Genomic DNA, 6,213 nt, shown 5'->3' on the forward strand with positions numbered 1-6,213 from the left:
GAGATTAGAGTTCCTAGTAGGAACTCCTTGGGTTGGGGAGACAGAGAGAGTAGGGAGTATTACCAGGGGCCTGGAAGCTGGGGCCTTCAGGTAGAGGCTGGAAACACAAAGAGAAGGGCTGTTGAGAAGGCCTGGAAGGAGTGTTGAAGGGGAGACACAGCTGCTGCCAGCCACTGCCCTAGAGCCTGAGTGACAAAGAAATTCCCTGGTTTCTCATCTCTAATATTCTAATTTTCTTCCAATCCCTCCCTTTGGTCACATTCAACTGAAAACCAGAGGACAAGAGAATCTGTTAATGTAATACATAAATGTATTTCTCTTGGGGTACAGAGCAAGGTGAAAGATGGAGAGTAAATTTTGAGGGCAAACAAACTATACAGTACAGAGGAGGAATAATTATCACAAAAGTTAGGCAAAGACTTACCTCTGGGGGGGTGGGAGAAGTATACAAGTGCCTTCTGCTGTGCTAGAAATATTCTCTTGCCTTGATTGGTGGTTAGACTGATGTTTGCTTTATAATTGTTTTTGCTTTTATTATTTTATTCTCTTAAATGAAAGGAACACAGCCTCTTTATTCTCTCATGAGATACAGCTGTTAGGTTTGTGTGAGAACAGCCCCAGTACTGGAGACAGTGGCTAGCTTTTCCATTTGTTCCAAAGCATTCCCATGGAGGAAGAGCCTAAACAGGATCTGGACTGTTTCCATCTGTTAATATTCAGCTTATCAAATCTATAGCCTGGTACTCCTTGAGGTGAATTGACTGCCCCAATAAGGCCTGATGTGATAATACGTAAAGACAGAGGTGCGAGATACAGAGCATTCAAAGCAGATGTGCAGTTTAGGTTGATGTTGCCATATGTTCTCTAAAATTTCATTATTTGGTCAGAGCTGGGAGTGGGTGGTACCAGGGTGCTGGCCCATCTTTGCTGCACTGCTCCTCCTCTGATTCTGTTCTTCTGCTTTTGAGGGAGAGTGGGTTTAGATAGTCCCAGAGCTGGTAGGGCCCATTCCCTTGGCAGCTCGCTGGGATAACCAGTAAGCTTTTTGGTCTTGGGCCTCTCAAAGTTCATCACAGACATAGGCACTCTCACCATGTCAAGTCCACTTATTGTCACCTCACACCTCACACCACTTACCCTCTGTGTAATGGGCTCTTCCAGTAACTTTAATGTATGTGAGGCAACCACAATACCTATTTTAAAAAAAATTAAATTCTATTTAGTTCACATATTAATTATTATTATACTTTAATTATTTTAATTTAAATTCTATTTAGTTCACACATTATTAGTTTCAGGGGTAGAAATTAGTGATTCATCAGTTGCATACAACACCCAGTGCTCATTACCTCATGTGCCCTCTTTAATGTCCATCACCCAGTGACCCCATACCTCCATCCGCCTCCCCTCCAGCAACCCTCAGTTTGTTTCCTAGAGTTAAGAGTCTCTCCGGGTTTGCCTCCCTGTCTGTTTTTATCTGATTTTAGTTTTGAAGAAATGGCGGGCAACTCTTGCAGGGTTTAGTTTCCATTTGAAGTTGTTCTTCATCTCCACCTCCGGGTGACAGCTTCTCAGAAACTTCACTGTCATCTCGCTTGCCCTGACCTAGATCTTCTAAAATTTTTCTTCTCTCAGTAATTTCTACTCCTCAAACAGTTTGTTTTCAGGTGGGTGGTGCATATAGTGAGGCAGTAGTTGATTTTGGCTCAAAGATTTCTTCTGAAACCAGGTCACTCAAGACTCCAAGTCTTCCCATTGCCTGCGTGAGGAGGAGCTTCAGGTTGCTTCTGGACCTGTGTTTGTGTCCTTTACCAGCTTGTAGATGGGGTGCTGCTGGTGCAGGCGTGGCTTGTGGTCCTCCCTGGCTGGCCAGCAGCACCTTCCATGCATAATGACCTTGCCCCAATTGTGAGAGAGGTTGAAGTCCAGCTCCAGGCTTTGGGTGGCCCCTGCCCCCCACCAATAGCACAGACTCGGCATTTGGTTTACTGCATGTGTAAGCAATAATTTCAGATATTTTAAACACTCCTTTTTTTTAAAAAAATTATTTATTTGACAGAGTGCGAGAGTACACAAACAGAGGGAGGGGGGAAGCACGTTCCCCATTCAGCAGGGTGCCCCATGTAGGGCTTGATCCCAGGACCCCAGGATCATGACTGAGCTGAAGGCAGACACTTGACTGACTGAGCCACCCAGGCAGCCCTAAACACTCTTTCTTAATCATTTCTCTTGAACAAAAAAAGTTTATGTGTTCTTTACATCTATACATTAATATATATTTATCAACTTTTGCTTTGAAACATATTATTGAATAAGTGTTTTAACTGTAAAGTTAATTGTTTAACACAATTAATCTCAGGTGTGATGAACAGGAACATCTGCTCAGATTCCCACTTATGGGGAAGAGTCGTTGCCCCAGCTGCAGGGAATACCATTAGCAGATAGTTTTCAGCTGTTAATCCCTACCGAAGGCCTTAGCTGTAGGAAGCCATCTTCTCCCCAAATCATGCCTTTCTGGGGTGGCACGATGGTTAAATGTGTGTGTCAACTTGACTAGACCACTATACTCAGATATTTGGTCAAACTTTATTCTAGATGTTTCTATGAAACGGGTTCCTCGTTTGGATTTTCCTGATCCACTATTCATCTCCGTGATATATTTCTCTTTGTCCATGTGATATGGAAATGAGATCTAATATAGCAAAATAGTTAGAAAATTTAACGTAATGTAGTCATCAGAGAATTGAAATTGGGTTGTTTCTTGCTGCCATAGACCCAGAAAGAAGGAATGGCAAATTTGCCTAGATCCCCTTTCCTGGGAAGGTACTAAGTCTTTATTCTCAATCCCCTTTCCTGGGAAGGAAGTCTCAAACTCTTTCCTCCTCAACTGTGGTAAGGAGGGCCCACATTTTAGGAACAATTTTTTGGGACTTGAATTTTTCTTTACAAGAGGCACTGATATTTAGTGTGGGGAGAGAAGTGAAAGTTGTTACCTTAAATGGATGGGAGTTGTGTGTTGACTGGGAAGAGGCATGAAGGAACTTTCTAGGGTGATGGAAATTTTTTTTTTTTTTTTTTTTTTTTTTTAGAGAGAGATTCGCATTTAAATCAGAAGTCTCATTTCAGTAAAGCTAATTGTCCTCCTTGAGTTTTTTTTTTAAAGGGAAATGAGGCAATTGGAATGTCAATTTTATTTAGTAATATATTGTAAAAACTTAAACAGCATATCCGGCTGATTGACAAAATCCATCCAACTGTTAAGGGCAAAACAAAACCATCTCAAGAGGTACAGTTAATGCAGATCTTGCAGATTTCAGACTGACCAGGCCTCCACAATTTTGTGAATCCTTTCCTTAAGATAAAGCTCTTTCACTGGCTGGCTGTTGGGATTTTGTTGTAGCTTGACACCTTACCCACTCTAGATTCTTTCCCCTACTTCTACCTGTGTTGACCCCAAGGTCACACTCCCTAATAAACATACTGAATACTACACTCCATTGGAGTTTGCTTCTTGGTGGTCTTAACTTACAACAAAAGGAAGATCAAACGTACAAGGAAAATATAATAATTCCCTTTCTCCGTGAGAAAAATATTCCAAAGTCTAGAAGAAGGATATAAAAGGCAAACAACTGAAGCCTGGACTGGAAAGCAAGTTTGCTCTGAAGAGAATTCCCTAGTTTGGAAACAGAAAGGAGAAATGTGGGAAAGCTTAAAATCAAAGTATTTATCTCTTCCCTTGAATAGGAAACAATATTCTCCCTAGCTGGCTACCTCTGAGGTGTGAAGGAGAATGATTCAGAGAGAGTTGCAGAGCAAGGAATAGAAGCATTGGATTTCCAGTGCTCTACCAGGGCACAGCTCTATTAGGAGATGGGATGAGGGGTGTCTGTATCTCTGGGGGGAGAAAATGAGAAATAATATATTCCACTCTCCCTTCCTTTCTTTTTTTTTTTTTTTCCCTCCCTTCCTTTCCCTGCTCTCCTCCTTCCCCAATACCCTGGGGACTGATTAGTTACATGTTCACACTCTAATTTGGTACATTCCCTAACCTAGGGCATCTGCTTTTAAAGGTTAAGCTTTCACTGTTCTGCCATTATACCAGTAACTCTCCTTAATTACTCAGGAAATAGGCTTAAAGTTGGGGCAGTTTAATTTAGTTTGCAAGGTGGTGTTTGAGTCCTCAATGAGCCCACAGACTTTGGCTATTGTTGACATATTTATTTCTTTTAGAAAGCTCAGGTTCCTTGTTTGGATTTTCCTGATCCACTGTTCATCTCTGTGATATATTTCTCTTTGTCCATGTGATGCGGAAATGAGATCTAATATAGCAAAATAATTTGAAAATTTAACGTAATGTAGTCATCGGAGAATTGAAATTGGGTTTCTTGCTGCCATAGACCCAGAAAGAAGGAATGGCAACTTTGCCTAGATCCCCTTTCCTGGGAAGGTACTAAGTCTTTATTCTCTAGCCCAATCTCTTTCCTCCTCAGCTGTGGTAAGGAGAGCCCACATCTTAGGAACAATTTGTTGGGACTTGAACTTTTCTTTAAAAGAGGCCCTGGGGACACCTGGGTGGCTCAGCGGTTTAGCGCCGCCTTCAGGCCTGGGGCGTGATCCTGGAGACCCGGGATCAAGTCCCACATTGGGCACCCTGCATGGGGCCTGCTTCTCCCTCTGCCTATGTCTCTGCCTCTCTCTCCGTGTCTCTCATGAATAAATAAATAAAATATTTTAAAAAAATAAAAAAAAATAAAAGAGGCACTGATATTTAGTCTGGGGAGGGAAGTGAAATTGTTACCTTAAGTGGATGGGAGTTGTGTGTTGACTGGGAAGATGCATGAAGGAACTTTCAAGGGTGATGGAAATGTTCTCTACTTTGTCATGTAGCTATTACCCAGATCAATATGCAGATGTAAACATCACTGAGCTGTACACTGTATCTAAATTCTATATGTATATATACATAAATTGTGTATATATGCATAGAGATGCACTAGTTGACAATGTCACTGTTCCCAAACAGCCACAAGCCTGACTCTCCAGAAGCGGGAACTTAGATTTATCCCCTTGCCACTAGTCTGCCCTTGTGGACATTTATTCTGTAAAAGAATGTCAGAGGATATGCGTTGGAAGTTATAATTACCAGAAAATATTTGTCTGGTAGCAAAGTTAAAAGGATGATTACTATCATTTCTTCTATGTAGGGCAAAGGAAAAAAAATTATAAAATCAAGTAAAATTTCTTTCTTCCTTTCCAGGTTTACTTCCTACGGTCTGATACTTCCATTGTCAGCTTGGTAACGTGAAGGGGATAGACACTGTTGTTAGCATCTAGGAAAGAAGAGTCAGAAATCAATCCAATGAACTGATTGGAAAATGTGTTCCCTTTTGTCATTGAATTTGTTCCAAGGAAATTTCCATTTTTTTCTCCTCTTTGGCATAAAGCCATTTAGACCAACCAGGATACCTTCATATACATCAGTGACTTTTGGCTTTTCATGGACACTGTGGCCAGTCCTTTATTCAAAATGATTCCATTGGACCGTTTGCTTGAGCTCTAGGATGCTGTCATTATGAAGCTCCTCAGTACCTGAAGACGTTTGGTTGTATTCTTGATGTTTAAGATCTGTTTCTTCTGGCTGGTGGTCAATTTCTTAGACCTATCTAAATTTCAGTTTTTCTTTCTTTCTTTCTTTCTTTCTTTCTTTCTTTCTTTCTTTCTTTCCTTCTTTCCTGTCTTTGTTGTTGTTGCTGAGGTTGTATGCTATTTTTCTTGAAATAGCCAGTAGCTCTCTGGGGCCTTTTGGAACAACAATACTAGACAATACCAATACTTCCCTTGTCCTAGCAGGAGTAGGCTTGGGTACAGTTTACTAATCTTCAACTCATCTGGAATGTGAAGCTTTGGCTTCCAGAAATTTGCTATTTTTGTATGTCAAGAAAGTTACAGATGAAAAGTAGACAATCTCAAGAGAGGCCTTTGTGGGACAGCCTAGGACTGTCCTGGGTAGAGTTCGGTGAGGACAAGATTCTGACTCTCACATTTGTGTACAGAAGGTTTGCTGGGGAATGCTCTGGCACCTGTAAAGAAGTGAGAAAAGCAGAATTTTCTGAGGGAGAAGTTTAACAGTGATATGGTTGCAATTATCAATATTAACATAAGGAGCTCCACAACTGGGATGGCCTTTCAGAGAAGTACCAACTGGCAAAGAGA

The 6,213-nt window shown here is 41.2% G+C and overlaps 1 pseudogene; it reads right to left on the reverse strand.

Moving 5' to 3' along the window:
* Positions 1 to 979: 979 nt before the first annotated feature.
* Positions 980 to 1,890, reverse strand: LOC112919884 (large ribosomal subunit protein bL9m-like; annotated as a pseudogene).
* Positions 1,891 to 6,213: the final 4,323 nt, after the last annotated feature.

This window comes from Vulpes vulpes, chromosome 15 (genome assembly GCF_048418805.1).
Source record: "Vulpes vulpes isolate BD-2025 chromosome 15, VulVul3, whole genome shotgun sequence".
Taxonomy (NCBI): domain Eukaryota; kingdom Metazoa; phylum Chordata; class Mammalia; order Carnivora; family Canidae; genus Vulpes; species Vulpes vulpes.